Source organism: Phalacrocorax aristotelis, chromosome 16 (assembly GCF_949628215.1).
Source record: "Phalacrocorax aristotelis chromosome 16, bGulAri2.1, whole genome shotgun sequence".
NCBI classification, from domain to species: Eukaryota; Metazoa; Chordata; class Aves; order Suliformes; family Phalacrocoracidae; genus Phalacrocorax; species Phalacrocorax aristotelis.
The window spans coordinates 6,920,812-6,939,019 of NC_134291.1; the positions used below are offsets into that span (position 1 = coordinate 6,920,812).

At 53.9% G+C, this 18,208-nt stretch overlaps 2 long non-coding RNA genes across 5 annotated transcripts in view; one reads left to right on the forward strand and one right to left on the reverse strand.

Moving 5' to 3' along the window:
* Nucleotides 1-2,393: 2,393 nt before the first annotated feature.
* Nucleotides 2,394-6,326, reverse strand: LOC142065464 (uncharacterized). 4 transcript variants are annotated; one of them, XR_012663433.1, is made up of 3 exons: nt 6,080-6,326; nt 5,212-5,889; nt 2,394-4,574 (listed from the first exon to the last, which is right to left on the reverse strand). It is a non-coding gene; the product is annotated as an uncharacterized LOC142065464 (long non-coding RNA). The 4 variants fall into 4 exon arrangements; XR_012663430.1 differs by having other exon boundaries at nt 2,394-4,386; nt 4,478-5,889; XR_012663432.1 differs by having other exon boundaries at nt 2,394-2,841; nt 3,745-5,889.
* A 21-nt stretch (nt 6,327-6,347) lies between these two features.
* Nucleotides 6,348-18,208, forward strand: part of LOC142065463 (uncharacterized) — a 58,539-nt gene continuing 46,678 nt past the window's right edge. Inside the window, exons 1-2 of the long non-coding RNA XR_012663429.1 lie at nt 6,348-6,705; nt 13,503-14,030. This is a non-coding gene — a long non-coding RNA (uncharacterized LOC142065463). The remainder of the gene's footprint in view (nt 6,706-13,502; nt 14,031-18,208) is intronic.

Genomic DNA, 18,208 nt, shown 5'->3' on the forward strand with positions numbered 1-18,208 from the left:
CGGGACAGCAGAGCGGGCGACCGGCTCTCCTGGCAGCTGAGAGGCCTCAGGAGGCGACTGACCCACTGGAAAGTGCTCCCCAGCCAGAGCAGCCCCTCATTCTCATGCAAAACGTGCAAGGGGGAAGGGAATGAATCCCTCCATTGGGGAGCAGAGCCGGGCAACTTCACCACGATGAAGTAATCCTCCCCCAGCACCCTGAGCATATAAAGCACCACGGAGCACAAGTGCCTCTCTGTCCCGTCCCTTTCTTCTCTCTCCCTTTAATAATCTTACTCTTTTGTCCCCCTACATTTACGCTCCATGTCATTGTCCCCTTCTGCTCCGGTAGCGGGCTGCCCATTGTGGCCGGACCCTCTGCCTCGGAGGTGCTCACGGTGCCACCTGTTTTCCCCACTTTATTTTCCAGGACACCTGATGTATTTATTTTATTTTTGTTGCCTCTGGTTTAGGGTCTATTAAGTTTACTTCTTCTTCCCCTGCCCTGGGAGACCCGGTTAATGAGTAACCATAGTGTGCTTGGAGGCAGCTGTCTCAGACAAACTGACGGAGACTTTTTTGGAGCTGCATAAGGGAACGTTTGTTCTGCAGCTTCTCAATAGATCCTTGTGCAGGAGGCAAGAAGTGTGGGGAGAGAAAGAAAGAGACACTAAATCACTGGACTCCTTGAAAATCTCACCCTGTGTGTGTATGTGCGGTTTTTTAATTCTTTTTTATAATAGATGTTAGATGAGTCACATTTTCAAATTTAAATAATGAATTTACCTTCACAACGGAGCACACAATGTACTTTTTAACAGTGTTTCAGCTTTAAAGTTCTTTTTAAGTAACTTAAGTATAAAACGCACAGCCTATACGTACACTGGCATGGGGCTGGCGTCACAGGAGTGTGGGTTTTCTTTGTCCCAGTGTAGAGCAGATTTTGCTCTTACGGTTCATAATGTTACCTGTTCCCTTCCTTTGCTTTTGTTAGACCGAGACATTTGGGGGGTTTTACCAGATCTTTGCCATCTGGGTTAAAGGCTGTCTGGTCAGGATGCCTGGCTGACAGGCCAGGTAGGAGATGGAGGCCCACGTGCCGTGGAGGAGAGCAGACTGGGCGAGCGTGTCCTGTGTCCCAGATCTCCTGCGTGACCTTGGCAATGATATTTAAGCCTCTTTTCCCTGCTTTGCTTTTGTCACTATGCAAACAGGTGATGGCTGTGCCTTTTCTCATACTTGTAAAGGCTTTTTCCTTCCTAGCGTGCCGGGAAGCTTGTGGAGGGTGGATGGGACGTTGTGAGCAGGCAGAAAGCCGCTGGAGCAGGGTACCGAATCGCTGCTGGTTGTCTTGAAATGTCTCTCCCTCTCTCTGTGGCTCCATAATTCTTTGGTTCATGTCAACCTTTGGATTTCTTGTGGCCAGCTGTGCCCCTTGCAGGGCCTGTTGTATGCTTGCAGGGCTTGCTGTGTGCTAGGGAGCATCACACCGACCAGCCAATGTCCCCACGTGGCCCAGGTCACAGCCCCTGCTCCCGGTCCCCACACTGGGACATTGTCGCCTTGCAGCTCAGCACCGTGCTCTCACTCTTGCTCTGGGGTCCTGGGCATCCGTGTGCCCCACACAGCATGCCGGGGGGTGCAGACAGGGCAGCCTGGCCCTGCATCTCCTGCCTGTCATGTGGCGCGAGAGCTCCAAGCCCCCATCACCCAGCCGCTGCAGCACCTCTTACATATCAGGACCAGTGGTGGTGGCGAGATCGTCCACACGTTCCTGCTCTACACTTGTTGGGGCAGACCCCTGCCATGCACCGTGGCCCCTGCAGCGCTCAGCGGGGCTTTGCACCTTGCAGACCTCATCCCGCGAGCAACGCACGCTCACGCCATCAGCGGCAGAGGGAAAAGGAGTGTTTCCCGAGGTGTAGCTGTCCTTCCCTCGTTGCTCCCGGCGGCCCCTCGGCTGCTTTCAGGGACAGCTTTGCTCCAGCTCCCTCCAAGGAGGTTTTCGCACCGCTCTCGCAGCCCGAAAAGGCAGCGGGAGCGTGCGGAGCTGTGCCTGTGCGGGAGCAGCCCGTCCTTCCCAGGGACCCACCAGCGCGCGCTTGTGGTCCAGGCTGCGATCCAGCACTGGAGAGAAAACATGTAACCACACTTTTCCTCCTCTTTTACAAAACCTCAAGGTTTTCTTTTTTTTTTTTTTTTTTTTTGAACTTTGGGATTGGTTCAAATTTTGGGTAAAGATTCAGGTTGTTTGTGTTTTACCTGAAATGCAGCTCCCCGTTCCCTGGAGCAACAGTTCTTTATTGGCTCTTGCAGACACTTGGCACTCTTAGTGTATGAAAGAAAAAGCTTTTTGTTTCCCTATTTCAATATATTTATATATATTTAACTGGTTTGGGGAGGGTATTTGAAGGTCAGAGGACTCTCACAGGTTACTGTGCTGCCCAGGCCCTGGGAACAGCTGTCTGTAGGAACTCATTCCCAGCTCCCCCTTCGCAAATCTCTCCTATTTTGCCGATATCGGTGCCCACCACTAAATGCTCTTTTTTTTTAAAAAAAAAAAATCAACAGCAAAGTCCATGGTGAACTTTATAGATGCGCCATTCACAAACTGAAGTGGTAAAAGTAACACGACCTCGGGCTGTGAACCCAACCATGCTACTGAGAAGGTGTTTGTACTAACAAAACTTTTACAAGAATAAGCAGTTTTTTGGGCTCCACCGGCCCAGGAAAGGCTGGTGCAGCTGCAGGTTAGGGCAGACGGGCTCCAGTCGCCTCGTGATGCTTTCCCTGTTTGTCTGCAGGCGTCAGCAGCCCAGTTCTTTCTCCCTGCCATATACGGACCATCGGCAATTCAGTATCCTGAGGGTATTTTCAGTTGGAGAAGAATCAGTGCGCGCCGATCCTCCCGGTGGTATTTCAGCCCCATTCGGCAGCGTAGCTGTGGCACAGAGACCTCACCCCAAAGCGAGCCCCAGAGCGAGGAGCTGAACTTGCCTCTCCAGCAAAGCCCTCTTCCCTTTCCATTTGCCGTTGCGCTGAGGATTTCCTCTGCTTAAAAGCTTTCACAAAGCAACTCAGAGGCAGCGTGGCCAGCGGCCGCAGGCAGTTCTGCCCTGTGGTCAGCAGCCCTTGGACCAAACCACCCTGTCCTCCTCGCCAAGAGTGCCCTGAGTCCCTGCCGTCGCAGGATAAAGGATGCTTTCAGCTGCTCTAAGCGGATCTGTTGGGAAACCGCTGATTTTCCGCAACGTGGAAACATCTGGTCGACATTCTTACATCCACAGGCTCTTGTGTAATTATCCTTATTACCTGATCCGCATGCACTTTATCTTGTTTTATGGGCAATTCTGCTCTCCCTCCCTGCCCGCACCACCCACCACCATCACATGAGTACACGGGCCACTTTCCTAATTAAAACGTGCTTTCTTCCTCTGGCTCAGGTCTCCCCTCCCCATCTCAGCAGTGGCTGAGGAATGCGACACAGGAATGCTGTCCTCTCCCAAGGAGCCGGGGAAAGGGGGGGCCGCTATCACTTAAAAACAATGTCTTTGTGTTTCCAGCCGGCTGTAGTCATGCAAGGCCATGCTCGGGTGTGCACGGCCGCCCGCCCCGCGCCTGCTCGCCTGCTGCCTCACCTGGCACCGACAAGGCAGAGTTCAGCATCTTCCAAAACTTTTTACCATCACGTCATATTCTTGCAAAACCAGGGCTGAGAGCATCCCATAAATCAATGCCAAGCTCCTCCATGAATGAGTAGCTCACCTTTCCATTTCAATTCCTTCCTCAGACTGTGCTCCGAGGCTGGCTGGGGGGTCTCTGTGCAGGGCAGAGGTATGTCACTGGCGCTCAGGTGCTTTGCACGGTCCTTTACACTGGTCAGGCGTTGCCACAAAAGCCCACAGAGCCATGGCACAGCCTTACAGCGCTGCAAGTCACTTCGGGGGACAACATCTAACATCACTGTGTCCTGCGGGCACGTGGCTCTGAAAGAAATGCTTCTAGAAAAGGGGGCAAAGCTTCTTAAGTTATAAAAATAGTAATTTGTCTTCTGAAATCCCAGGCCATCCAACCACACAGCTCTGTGCTTCCAGTCTGTGCCCAGCTGATAGGAGCCCTTTGAGACCCAGTTCAGGTCTTTTTGGGTCAGCAAGGGCCTTTCCATTGACTCCAGCGAGCTTTGGGGCTCATCCTGCCCGTGAGCATCACAAGGCCAGGTGCTCCCGTCCCGCCCAGCATGATGGGTCTTTGCTGCTGAGCAGCTGGGCCAGTTCTGCATCCCTGTGTCTGTCCGTCTGCAACCCAGTCCTGGGTTTATGGTCTGAGCTGCTTTCGGGGGGCGTTCCTGGCTGAGACAGGTGAGGGACAGCACACCGGGCCTCGGCATGTCCAGCACCTTCCTCTCCGCTATAAATACCAAATTAGCATCTGTCATTTTTGGTGCTGATGCTATTGCTATTATTTTCCATGCTCATTAGCTGCTCCTGAGGTTTCTCACCTGGTGCCCAGGGCAGGCGGCCTGCCCGTTTTTCTCATTTGCTGGTTCAAGTCCTGCCACATTTGGGAAGATGCAACCTCTTACGGGTGAAGGATTCCTAAAAGCAAAGGGAAGCTGGAGCCAAGCGGGGGTCCGGAGGGGAGGCGGGAGGAGCAAGCAGCACTTCTACACTGGTGACTCAGAGGCAGAGCAGCAAGCGTCTGCTCACACACAGCCAGCGGGAGGAAAATAACCTCCATCATTTTACTGACCGGTGAGAAAAGGGAGAAAAAGGAGCAGCCACGTTTTTGTGCTTGAATAAAAGCAGCGGAGGCTGGAATCAGGACTTTCCTGCCACTTTGCACCAGTGAAGGACCGTCAGACAGACAGTGCTGCACGCTCTAGCGCCCTGAAGCTGCAGAGACTTGCAGAGGCGCAGTGCCGGGCTGGCACGGGCAGCCCCCGTGGGCCAGCAAACCCCACGGGAGCAGCGCCCGGAGCCCCGCTCCTCACGTGGGCGTCGCCTTGCCAGCCGAGGGATGGGGATGCGACGGGGTGGCTTGGGGGGGGACACATAAAGCCCTGCATCGGTGCATTTTCTCAGCCCTGCTCTTCGCTGCGAGTCGCGCTCTGGTGCTTGCCAAACAGGTTTTAATTTCCAGAATGCGGGTATGAAAAAGCAACACAACCCCCTCCTCCACAGCGCTACAAGATTTTTTTTTCTTTTTAATATACCATAAACTATGACCTTTTACCTCCTTAAGAAGGCAGCCAACACAAGCACAACAATGTGATTTGTGCAGCGTTTCAGTTGCGGTTCCTTCAAGAAATTCATCTGGTCTCGAAGCAATTAAGGGAAGGGAAGCATTTCCACCCCAGCTTTGGGCCCTGAAAACCTGCCAGGAGGGCTTTTTTCCCTTCCCTTTTGCTCTCCCTCTTTCTACCCCAGCTCCTCTTGCTCACTTGTCCTAGAAAACTTCCGCGGTTTCACTTCGGCAGCTCTCCTGAGGGCGAGAGGGTAAATCCCCAGCCAGTGCAGGTGGGAAGATGCTGGGTCTGGGTCCCTGCTCCTGCGCAGCCGATGGGGTGGGACACGCTCACCTGGAGCTGAGCCCAGTGGCCAGGTGGACAAGGGGTGTGCAGGATCATCCCGCCTGGTCAGGACCTTCTGCACCCTCGACCCCTCTCCCCTGCCCAAAATTTAGTTATCCCTCTCGCAGAGGGACTGTGCCTGGAGAGGGCACCAGGCATGGTGGTGTTGGCCCCACTGTTGCCACCTGCCTTGTCCCTGGTGTCCCCTTTAGGGGGTTTCCCTGTACAACCCCCTGGACAGAGTCAGAAGCACGTGGGGTTCACGGAGCAGCAGGGGAACGTGTGGGACGAGGCCCCGTCCCATGAGGACGTACAGGTGACTTTGCCTGGCCTGAGCGTGCCTGCAAGAATGGGCCTGAAATTAGCCCCTAAGTCAACAGCACAGTTAATTGCTCATTCATTCCACAGATGGGTTAATAATTAAGTTAAATTAATAATTGGGACAATAATTAAACTGAACAATAACCAATACATGGGACAATTGAAGTAATCGGTCTTCATGCTCAGTGTTTGGTGGGGTTACTCATTTACCCAGCAGTTTATGGGATGGATTCTGCACTCGGCCGGGCTGGCGTCGGGCTAGCTTTGCCGCGCCACGGCGGGATGCAACTCCAGCAGTCCCGTGAACTGTGGGGTTCTTCCAGGCGAAACCACCGGCTTTTCCCCCCACCGGGGACCCGGTGAGGAGCAAACCCGACCCGGACCCTGCCGCCGCCCCGGGGCCTCCCCCACCGCCTGCGCCGTTCCCTCCCCGCGGCGGGCCGGGCCGGACAGACAGAGGGAGGGACAGAGGGACGGAGGGAGGCGGCTCCCGGCCCGGGGGGGAGGAACTACAAGTCCCGTGAAGCCGCGCCGCCCGCCCGCCCGCCGGAGCGGGGCTATATAAGGCGGGAATGGCCCGGCCGCCGCAGTCGGAGCATCCCTGGCCGCGGCGGTCCCGGTTCCCTGCGCGCCCCGGGGCCGTCCCCGCCGGCAGCCGCCTGCCGGGGGCTCCTCCGCCCCGGGGGGGGGGGCGGCAGCGCGGCTGTGCCCGGAGCCCCGGAGGGGGATGTGGATACTGAGGATGAGGATGCCGCTCCCCCCGCCGGGGGATCCGGGAGCGTTTCGGCGCTGGCGATGCGGGGGGGAAGCGGCTCGGAGGCGGCGCCGCAGCGGAGGTAGGTGCCCTGCTCGGCCCGGGGGGGGGAGAAAGGGGTACGGGGGTCAGCCCCCCCCCCCCCCCGCTCGGGGGGGCTGCGGGACCCCGCACTGGGCCCCCCTGCCCTGTACACTTGCTCCTGCCGCGGCCCTTCCCGGTCCCGTTACTCGGTGCGGCACCCGGGGGGGTTGCGGGTGCGCCGGGGGTCCCGGCATGGGGTGGCGGTGAGCACCCGGTCCTGGCTAGCGGGGAGAGGAAAGGATCTCTAAGATGTCTCTAAGAAAAACCGTGTGGATGTTATTTTTCTCCGATATTTTTCTTTTTTTTTTTTTTTTGAGGGGGGGCACACAACATACATTTCATGACATTTCCCTTCTCTTCCCGTGGGAAAACCTTGTTTGCAAGGCTTGGAACAGCTCTGTGTGCCCTGGGCAGGTGCCCGGTCGAGGTGAGGGGTGAGGTATGGCCCTGGGAGCTGGCAGCCCCTCTGCAGCCCCTTCCCCTGCCCTGCTGGTGGCCTGAGGGGTCTCCCCGGCCTTCGGTGCTGTCTGGCATGAGCCCGGCAGTGAGGAACACTTGATCGGGGTTGCTGATGCAAGGTATCTGTGATGCACAGGAGCACTTTTGTGTGAATTCTGGAAAAATATGAATGACTCCCTTATTTTGCTCGCTACAACAAAAAGACCACACCAGTCTAGACCTGCAACCAATAACACACATGAAAATTAGTGCTGTCTGCTCCGAGGGACCCAGCATGTTGAGGACAACACCAGCCTTCCAGCGCGTGAGCCCACTGATCCGTATGGAGGGCGAGGGATGCTTGTTTGGGGAAAGGATGTTTGAGGTTACTTTGATATAAACAAGAGAAGCTTTTATTGCCCAGACATTGTTAGTGTTGCTCTCTGCTGGCTTGGAATGTGTTTCCTCTGAAGGGTTTTGAGACTAGAGGAATTGCTCAGCTCTCTTGCTAATTGAGACATCTTTTTATAATCACAGTCACAGCTGGTGGGATGAAAGTGGGGGGAGATGGCTGCTGTGTGGTGACTCAGGCCTTGGGAAGAAGCTGCATCTTGGTTTGCCTGGCACTGTGAAGGGGAGATTCCAGCTTGGAGGCCGGAGTGGTGTACGCAAGGATGCTTTTCTTCTTTACTGTCAGGCAGGTGATATTTTCAGCTTTCTCATTTCCCTGTAAATTAGGGATGGATGGAAAAATCTTCCCAATTAATCTCAATCCTTCCCACTGGTGTGGGACCAAATGGGTGGTGAGTTTGAGCCCCCTGACAGGGAGACATCATGGGGCAGAAGGGTGCTATAATATTTTTGTGCTCTCCTTTCTCAAAGGCTTTGCTGCAAAGAGAGCCAGAGCTGCTTGGTCTTGTGCTTTCTATAAAGCTGCTTGTTTACCAGTTCCTCTCCATGCACAGGTGTCTCAAGCAAAAGCCAATCTGAGATGTGGCACCCCTCAGGCTTCATTTGATGTGGTGGGGTTGCTTGCTGCAGCCCCTCTGACAGTGGGGATGTAAAGCTTTCTGATGGGAAGAGGGTCTGTAACTGAAGCACGAAGGTGCCTCGCAAGCATGACACATAAGAAAAGAAACACAAGCCATTTCTTGCACTGGCAGGAGGAAGTAAACTCGCTCTTATGGCCAGAAGTTTTCCCTTTGTGGTGTCTCCCCAGCTGCGGGGTGGGCGGGCTGTGGGAGTTTGATCTCCATTTGTACGGCAGAAAACCGCTGCGTGGCTGTGGACCGTGGGGAAGCCTGAAGCTGCGGGGTGAGTAGTTGGCTGCCACAGGCAGCAGTCACCTGCCGGTTTCTCTGCAGGGCTTGGGTGCTGTGCTCTGGTGGATTTGATTACAGTGGCTGGAGATGCTGGTATGGCAGCTGCTTCTCCTGCCCAACAGAGTGGGAGCAGGGGTGTGTGTCCCTGCCCAGCTGCCTCCACTAAGCCAGTAAATCGGTGCCAGTGGAGTCCAGAATGAATCCTCCTGCCTGCAGTGACAGGACTGTAAGGGCCATGGGGGAAATAACCCAAATGGTCTCAACACCAAATCTATTGGACTTTATCAGGACCCAGTTCAGACACGCTGAATTGAGGCTGCTCCTCCTGGCAAAGAACCCTGGCAGAGCCCTCTGCCATGGCTGTGCTGGAGCTGTGACCTGGGGAAGGTGGATTCGCCACTTCTGGGCTGGAAGAGGAGGGATGCCCTAACACAGACCAGGAAAACTGGTCACTTGCAGTGGGCCTGAACTGTTTGAGGACCAGCTAGAAATTAAACTACAACTTGGGTGCCATCTCGTCTACACTTGCCTGACTCAGGGCTCAGTGTGTTGCAGGGTGCAGAGCAGGGAGGACTTAAGGGGTGTTATCCCCTGGGGCTGGGACCTGACTTTCTGAAGCAAAAGCTTCTGTCTGCAGCAAGGCACAGCTGTGAAATCTGGAAGCCCCAAGCTCTGACCCAGCTCTTCTGAGGGCTGGATTTTGGTGTGCATTCCTCTTGTGCTTGGTTTTAAATATATTTGCTAGAGTAGCATCACTTCTCCTTAGTGGTGGGTGTTTTTTAGTAGAAACTGGCTCAGATCTAGACTGTTTTGGATGCAAGCTCTTCTATCTGGGGGTTCTTCTGTATAAGAAATAATCAGTGTCTTAAATTTTAGGAGATCAAATGTCTTGGGCCACACCCGCTCCCCCTCCCTCTGGCGCTCTGAGCCCCAGACAATGGGGGGATAATGCCAGGAGCACAATGCAGCTTGCTGGGGGGTTTTTTGTTTGTTTGAACTTTGAACAGAAAAGTAAAGCAACAAAAGAGAGGGCAAGAAAAGCACACTGTTTTGCCAGTTGCCAAGGCTGGCCAGAAAGTTATAACTGCATTACAAAGGGCGGCCTTGTTCAGAATGGCTTATTTCATCAGAAAGATGTATTTAAAACAAAAATGAAGGGGTGAATGCTAGCATGAACTCCCTGTGTTAGTATAAACACTGCATGAAAACACTTTTATTACCTCCTATAACTCCCTAATAAATACTGTTCCTTTTTGATGAAAGCTCTTAACACAGGATTAGGGTTTACAGTGCATTGCCTTATTAGACCCTGGAGACAGAGCCCATGTTTAGTGTGGCTTCATGTCCTTCTCTGCAGCCTAGTTTCAGAGCTTCAAGGTTTCCCCCTTTCTAACTTTCGGGCTTTTCCCCCCTGTGGCAGCATCTGAATTGCAGGCAGCGCTTTCCTGGACCAGCACCCAAGAGGAAAACCGGAATGAGTGTGGTCAGGGAGGCTGTTCTCACTTCTAGTTCATATGTAGGTGTGTCTTCTCCCAAACAGAGGTGATGAGGTGTGAGGACCTTGGCCCCAGGGTTGTGCTGCACCCATGCCCAAGAAGGTAACACTTTTTTCCTTCAATTGGCTGGCTCTTTCTGCCAAGCCACAGATGTTTTTTGAGGGCTAAAACCTAAGCCTTTAAATAAATGTGTTTGATCCCTGGGTGGTTTTGCAGCTTTCCTGCAAAAAAAAAAAAAAAGGCCCAGAAGGGGTTTCACATCAGGAGTAAATGTTATCTAGTCAAGCTCTTTATAAAGCTTCTTCCTTTGTGGTTTTATTCTTGCCTTTTCTCCCTGGGAGGGGATCAGAGCTGTCATCTGTCTGGTATGGCTTCAGCAAAGCCTTCTGTGGCCTCACAGAGGAGGAAATGAACAGTGATGGCTCTGTTCTAAGTAAAGCTCAGCCGAAGACAACCTTGAACCTCAAGAAATGTGACTTGGTCACAAGGGCCAAAAGGTTTTTGCATGGTACTATACAGGAGCTTTAGACCGGCTTTGAAGTGCTACTGTGGACTGTTTGAATGTGTCCTGTACTGGGTCAGGTGGAGGCAGGATGCTTTGGGGCATTGGTGTCATATCATCTCCAGCTTTGCTGCTGTCATTCAGGTTTGCTTCAGCTCCTGCTGATGGTCCTTTAAACTGCCCTTTTGGGCCCGTGTGTTTCAGGAGTGTCTTCTGAATTTTGGAAGTTTTTTCCTAAGTTAGTACGAAAAAGCACATTTCTGGTGTGTGGGCAGCCAGAAGGTGTAGAGAAAGTCTCTTTAGGATTTGTAGGTTGAATGATCGTGGTGTTTCTTTGTCAGGTGGCATTCTCTTCTGCCCATCTTTGTTCTCTGCAGATAAGCTTAGCACTAGGACTGGCACATGTCCAGGTAGGCTGTACCACTGCTGGAGGGACAGGAACCCGCTGCCAGTGTCTGGGAGCTGGGGTGCCAGTGACACCAAGAGGCAGTTGGACTCATTCTGTAGCTGGATGGCCAAATGCCTATCTCTGATGCAATGAACTTGGAAGTAAACTCTAGGAATTAAAGCTGTCAGGAGCTTCCCTACGCTTCCAAGACTGTGGAGAACAGGTCCCCTTGTCTGCTGGGAATGGGTTGTGCGTGAGCTCTAGCAGCTTTCTTCATGGCCAGCAGGAGCTCTGCTATGGACTTGATTTTGCACGTGTGGTTCCAGCATCCCCTCAGCAACTTGGGGGTGAGGAGGAAATGAGGGAGCCTGGCGGAGTGAGGTCCTGGTGAGGTGCCTGCACACCTCTGGGGTGACAATGTGAGGAGCAGGGGTCAGTTTGGGGGTGGGAGAATGCCAACATCTGGGCTGTGGCTGCTGCTGTGTGAGATGCCAGAAGTGCTGCGATGCAGCCCTTGGTGGGGGGGGTGTGTGTGTGCATGTAACACGAGTGTCCTGCTTGGCTGTGCTTTGGAGGGAACTCGGTCACCAGTGGATGCAAGGGTAGCAAGAGCTGATATTGGTCACTCTGGAAGTGCTGTGGTGCTAAGCTGGAGCTGAAGTTCACCAGCCAATCTTCTGTGGCTTTAGCTCTTCTTTCTGGGCTGTGTAAGACTGAGCGTGTCAGCAGAAAGCTTTCCATCGCAGTTAGGGAGGAAGAGCTGCTCACCAGGAGCTGGCTGGCAGGTGTGTCTCTGTCCCTGAGAGTGGTGGGCAGGCTGTGCGTTAGCCATGGAAGTGCCATCCTCTCCCTGCATGGATATGGTGTGGGCTTGCATCTGTGGGCACGGGGTTACACACAGCTGTACTGTATCACTGACAGGATGGTGGCACCCTGCTCCACCTGGGCCATCAGTGGACATTTGAGCCAAACGTTTTTCCTGGGAGATTCCTTTCTCTGCAGCTTATTGCTTCTGAGGCCGGAGAACCTGGACCTGGGGAGGAGAAGGTGGCTCATGTAGCTGGTACCTGTCTGTGGGAGGGAGGAGGGCATCTCCTGCTCGCATGGTCTGGGCAGCTCCCTTGGCAAAGGGAAACTGGATGGTGACCATTTGTCCTACCTCTTATGTTTGTCCGAATGGTATATGTCAAATCTTCCCAGCCGAGGCCTTGGGAGGGGGAGAGGGGGTTTCCCAGCCCAGCAGACTGGATGGGAAATAATGATCCCCTTTTTATAGCTTCTTCAATTGTTCCTGAAAATCCTTTTTAAAAGGAGGAAAGTTCCTTCCTTCCTTTCAGCTCCTGGTATCTTTAAGAATTCACTCTATTGTGAGCCCAGGACAGAGACCCTTCTATGAGGGCTGCATAGGCGCTCTTCGGAGGCCCTGTCCCCGCGCCCCCTCCCACCCCATCCCAACAAGCCCCCATTCTCCTCTGAAGAGGGTCCCTCTGTCTAACGCCAAGTAACTCTTAAGGGTAGCATTTATCCTCGGGCACTCAGCTCACAAAGAGTGCTGGAGTGTCAAATAAACTCACTCCAGCCTGCAAAGAGAAGAGGAAGAAAATACAAAACCCCCTTTATTTCCACCCCTGCAGGGAAACAAATACGGACTTTGTGCTGGAGAGCAGCAGCGCCCTAACGAAGCAGGGTAGTGCGCGTACTAATGTATCTCTAATAAAATTGTGTGTGCATGCACACGTGATAGTGAGTGTGGACCTGGCGGACGAGCAATAAATCAAATCCCTCCAAACAAGCCTTGGCCATCCCGTAAACCTGCTGCTTTCTAGGCAGAGCTGGTCATAGTTAACTCTGATGGCGTGTTGGTCAATTCTGTGGGTTTGCTTTTGGAGAGGGGTGCAGGGATGAACGTGCTGGTTCTGTCCTGGGCTATCTGAGGTTGTCCCCCAAAGGTAAGGGACAGCAGGAGTCTCTGCTTGGCCACGTCTTCAGCAGACCCTTTGAGCTCTGACCAGACCTTTGGAATGGCTCAGCAGAGCTGAGCTCTGCTGCAGGTGCTGATTTCATCAGGGAACTCTTGCAGGAGGGGCATTCAGCTCCTTGCCCTGCTGCGGGGTACTTTGCCATGGGAGGTGACCATGCTGCACACCCTTGCAGCTGGTGCGCTGCTGTTGCTGCAAATTGTTGTGTTTTTGTGAGCCTTGTGGCTGCGTTTGCCGCTGCTGCGAGGAGGAGCGATGCTGCCCTGCAAAGGAATCATTGTCTTTTTTATGTGGGTGGATTTCAGCTGTAGTCCTGCATGTCAGAAACCAGTGTCACCAGTACTGACCAAACAACTGGGACAGTAACATCTAAGCAAGGAATTGGCCAGTGCTGCCTGCTCCCCAGGATGTGCCCACCAGCATGGCCAGTACCTCTGCTCAGCAGCAGCAAGAAAAACCCTGCTTTGTGATCCTTCATCTTGGCACAGTCCTGGCGGCTTAATGCTGAATTTGGGAGTACCTTGCAGCTGTGCTACATGGGATGTGCTCAGATGCACCTTGTTCTCCAGGTCTGCTATCGGCTGCAGGAGCATTTGAGGGCAACTCTGGCTGTGCTGTAGTGGCCGAGGGTCACTGCTGTTCCCTCATCCTGATGCTTGTTTCTCTACAGGTTTTGGTAGCTTGTCATTACTGAAAGGGGCAGATGCTGTCAGCGGCAATAACTGTTGGACTGTCCTCATACCTAGAAGCAAGAAGACAAGAGTCTAACCATCTGCAGGCTTGGGACTTCTCCCCCTCCACCAAGCAAACAGTCCTGAGCCAAGAGGATTTGTCTCTGGATGGTTTCTCTCTGCTGGGATCTCTGGAGTCATAAGCCCTTGTGGACTGGTGTGGGTTTCAGATGCACCCTTCTGTCTGTAGCTGGGAATGTCATGGCCAGAAGGCTGCAGACACCTGCTTCTCTCAAAATCTGGTGGATTACTTCTTTTGGCGTTATTCTGCCAGTGCTGTGGTTTTTACTAATCTGGTGGAATTACCTTCGTTACGTGAAATCTCCCAACTGGCAGATGTGGAAAAGCAGCAGTTACAGCCCAACACTACAGTCCCCTCTTTCTCTGGGTGACTTACTCTCAGCATCGTGGCTCTGGAGGAGGAAGGAGTCCACATGCACGTGTAGGACAAATCCTGCTGGTCTTAGGTGAGTCAAGAATATGTACTTTTCTTTCTTTTTTTTTAAACCTGCAACTGGCTTCTTAGAAAATTATGTTTTCCCCTATTTGAGGAAAAAATGGCATATCTAGTGACCTGCTGCTCCAGGGGCATAGGATAGACTTGTTTCTGAAAGCTGAAGTGGCTTTCCCATCCTGCTTTAATCAAAGCGCTAACCTTTTAGTACCATTTGAGCCTGAAATCCCTAATAATAGCTTTCTTCCTGGAGCTATACTGCTGAGTGGACAAAGGAGCTAAAGCGAGGCAGCCCCCAAGCAGGTTTATCTATCTTTCCCTGGCAAGGGGGAACCCCACTGGCTTTCTACACTTTAAAGTGTGTTGAAGCAAGTGGTGGTGGCTGTGCAGGGGAGCCTGCTGCTTGTTAGGCTGACTGGGAACAACGTGTGGCTTGTCTCGAGGGTACCGCAGGGCTCCTGGTGCCTGAGCAGACGCAGGGGATGAGCTGGAAGGCTCCTGTTGGAGGGGAGTGTGGGGTAAGCCTCCTTGCAGTGGAAAATCCACTTTCCTGGGGAAGGCAGAGGATTGCCAGAAAATGATGCTAGGGCTTTGGATTTTGAGGGAACTTGTACCAGCGCTGACATCTTGGGGCGTGATGCTGGGAGATGGGCCCAAGGGGCTTTGCAGAAGGAGCTGTGGATGCATGAGGGTGTGTGGCCTGGGAGAATGAGGATTAAATGTGGGGATTTCTGCCTGGGTGACTCCTGTGCTGGTGAAGATGGGATTTGCTCTCACCAGTCCTTTGTGCTGCCTGTTGATGGGACCATTGCATTTACCTCTGGACTTGGCTTTCGTCTGGGGCTGGTCTGCTAGTGACACCTGGCTTTCGCAAGTCTCATGTTCTGGTGAGGGCATTCCCCTTCTGTCCCTGTTTCCTGCACAGGCTCTAAGCTTACAGCTGCTGGGGCCCTTTGCTCTGGACTGGGGTGGATCCAGTTTGATTTTTGGGGCATGGAGCAGAACTGACCCTTTCACTTGGAAAGGTGCTGCAGTTCACCCTGCCCAGACTCTTCTCATGTGTTGGGTTTTTTTTGTAGTGAACTTACATCTGGGAGAATGAGGCTGAGAAATGTGGTGAATAAAGGGAAAACTGCTGCTGGGAAAGACTTGGGTTTTTTTTAAAGTACATTTTTGTTTTTGGTTAGAGCTCGCTCATCTGTTCATGTTTGCTGGTGATCAGTCAGTCCAAGAAGTTTGCAGGCTGGCAGGAATGTGAGGTCTACACTAGTGCCCATTTGGGAGCAGTATGGCTGTGGACATGTTCTGCAGCAGCTCAGCCCTGGACTGTGCCAGTATGGTTAAAGGGAAACAGAAGAGCTATAAAGCTGTTCTTCCCTTTTCCTGAATGCAGATGCAGGAGGATGGGGTGTGTGCCCTCCCCAGAGAGACAGCTTTGCCAGCTGGGTGCTCTTCAGGGTGGATGGGGATGGCAAATGCAAACCTGAAGAGCCAAGGGGCTGAAGCTCATTTGATTTCAGTTCTTCTGAACTGCGAACTTGCAACTATCTGAACAGAGCTGGGATGTTTCAATTTCCCTCCCTTGTCAGTGTCTGACTGGCTCAGCCTCTTCCCAGACCCTTGGAACTGTGTTTGTTTTTCTTTGAGCACCCGAATGTACCAAGTACTTGACTTCATCCCTTTGCAACATGAGTTTCTTGGCTTCCTGTCCTGCCCCTGCCTCTGAAATGCAGGGAGGAAGAGGGATGAGATCACGCACATGCTGGTAGTACAGCAGATTCTCGAGTGCTGAGCTCCTTGGGCTCAGGGAAGGCAGAGGCTTTCCACCCTGAACTAGCACAACACAGCTCAGGCCTGCTTGGCTCTGCTGCATGAGCTTCTGTGGTAAGTGGCCAGGCTGGTACTGGGAGTTTGGCTTCATTTTTTGCATCTTCAGCCTCTTCTGAGAGATGACCTGTGAAAGGATGCCTTCACTGTCTGCTTGGTTGCCATCTGCGTATTTGTAATAAGTGATGTATTGAGCCCTGCTTGCTCTGGGGACCTTGCTTGCGTCCCTGGTGCAGATGTCAGCCCTCCTGGGAGGCTGCTCATGGTGGCTGCATGGCAGGGCAGGCCTGGGTGACTGAGACAATCCTGTTCCGGTACTGTGCCTCTTCCTGGATCCTTCAGGAAGGATAAACTGCAATCTAGCTGCAGAGATCCTTGCCTCTGTTGCAGGCAGCAAAAGCTTTTTAGTATGATCTCAAGTAGCAACCCCTTGTCATGCACTCCAGCCTGTAAACTATTCCTTGTCAGAGGCATATTCTCAGCGGAGAGCAATGTCCCTGGGCAACCACAGAGCAGAGTGTCCCCTGCCAGAGGCCCTGGTGTCCAGTACAACTGGCCTGACGGGTGCTCCAGGGAAGCCCAGTGCTGCCGGGCGGCAGGTGAGGTTTGGGCCTGGGAAAACCCACATGCAAATTGCCAAAAAGCTTTAGGGACTAACTGACCCCGCTCAGCCACTTGCCCTGCATGCATCTCCACCTCGGCCGGGCAGTTTCCCGTGGGTGCCCCCCATCCTCAGCCACTCGGGGGGTGTGGGGGGTGTGTGGGTACACTCTGCTTTGCGCTCCCGGGAGCGGGGTACCACCCCCCTCCCCTCCAGCAAGGGGATGCTGGATCTCAGCCGGGGCTCGGGAGGATCCTGGCTCCTGGGTGCGCGCTGACACCTGCCGGCAGCGGCAGGCAGGGCGCAGGCAGCGGCAGGCAGGGCCGGCAGGGGGCGGGCAGCGCCGCCTCCCCCGCGGCCGGGGACCGCGGTGCGGGGACCTCGGGAGAGCATCTCTGCTCGAGGGCCGGGGAAGAGCCAAATTCTGCGCCCCTCCTGCGGGTAAAGAGCCCCAGATTTCGCGCGTGTATCCGTCTGTGTCGTTACCTTCCCCCCCCCACCCCCGCGGGTGGGGCCCCTTCGCAGCCGTGCTCCCGTGGTGTGGGGAGGGAAGGTCCCTGTCCGCTGCACGCTGTGGTGTGCATCCCTGGAGGGACTGGAAGGACAGCAGAGAAGAGGAGGCAATGATTGCTGATGGGGATATTTATCTGAGGGGTTCTTAGCAAGTTTAGGCTGGAAGTCCCTTCTAGGCGCTTAGGAGAGTAGGAGGCTGTGCTTGCAAACCACAAAGTTGGTCAATGCAAAGGAGTGGCAGAACAGATTTACTTTTTTATCCGGTGGATTTTTAAGGTGAACATCTGCTCAAAAATATGTCTGGGAGAAAGCATGACCAACATGTTCTTGTTATTGGTGCTTTCACAGCTGAGACAAATTCCCCCTGTGTTCCTTTCCTCTTGATATCTCCTTCTTGCAGCCTTGAGCACTGCCTGGGAGGCTTGCTTCAGCTACCAAATGGTTGCTTGCTTTCCAGAAAGTGAGCAAGCAAAGAGCTGTTCCTGCCATTGCCAGCTGCAGGTGGTGAATGGCAACAATCCTGGGAAGGGGCTGGAGACTGCAACCACAGCCTGGGCAGCCTCTGTGCCGCACCTGAGCATCTGGAGAACATCTCAGGAGCCCTCCTGATCCTTCTTTTGCTTCCCAGCCCCTCCTGTATGTATCTGCAGGAACCCATGGGTGTCCTTGTTCTGGCTGTACACGGGGAGCCCATGGCCAGGCTGCTTCTCACATGGAGAAGCTTATCCCACCTGCAGGCACACACTGAGGGCCTGAAGCTGCCACTTCAGAGGGAGCCTGAGGTTGTCTTATTGTTCTCGGTGGCAAGCAGGAGGTAAACTGGAAGGTGGGAAATTATTGGGAGAGGAAAAGAAATGAACGCAAACCTCCTGCCGCTGTGTCTATGCATATCCCCACTGCAAATGCCACATGCTGCCCTCTTTCAGCTCAGAGAGGGCAACAAGCTGGGGAAAAAAAAGCACAGAGGAAGCCACGGAGCGCTCAGCTTCCCGGAGAGCAGAGGTTAACCAGGGCAGGGGTGCTCCATCAGCAGGCGGCTGAAGTGGGAGGGAGGTGGGGGGGGGTTAAATTGGCGCTTGCTACGGAAAAAGGCGCGGGGTGGATGCTAGCCGCTCGCCGGCACACCGGGAGGCAGAGGCCGGAGCCCGGCCCGCGGCCGCTGGATGGCAGCGGCGCTCCGCCGCATCCCGGCCCTGCCGCCCGCCTCCGCCCTCGGCTCCGCCGGTGCCTTTGGTCGCCGGCCCCTTCCC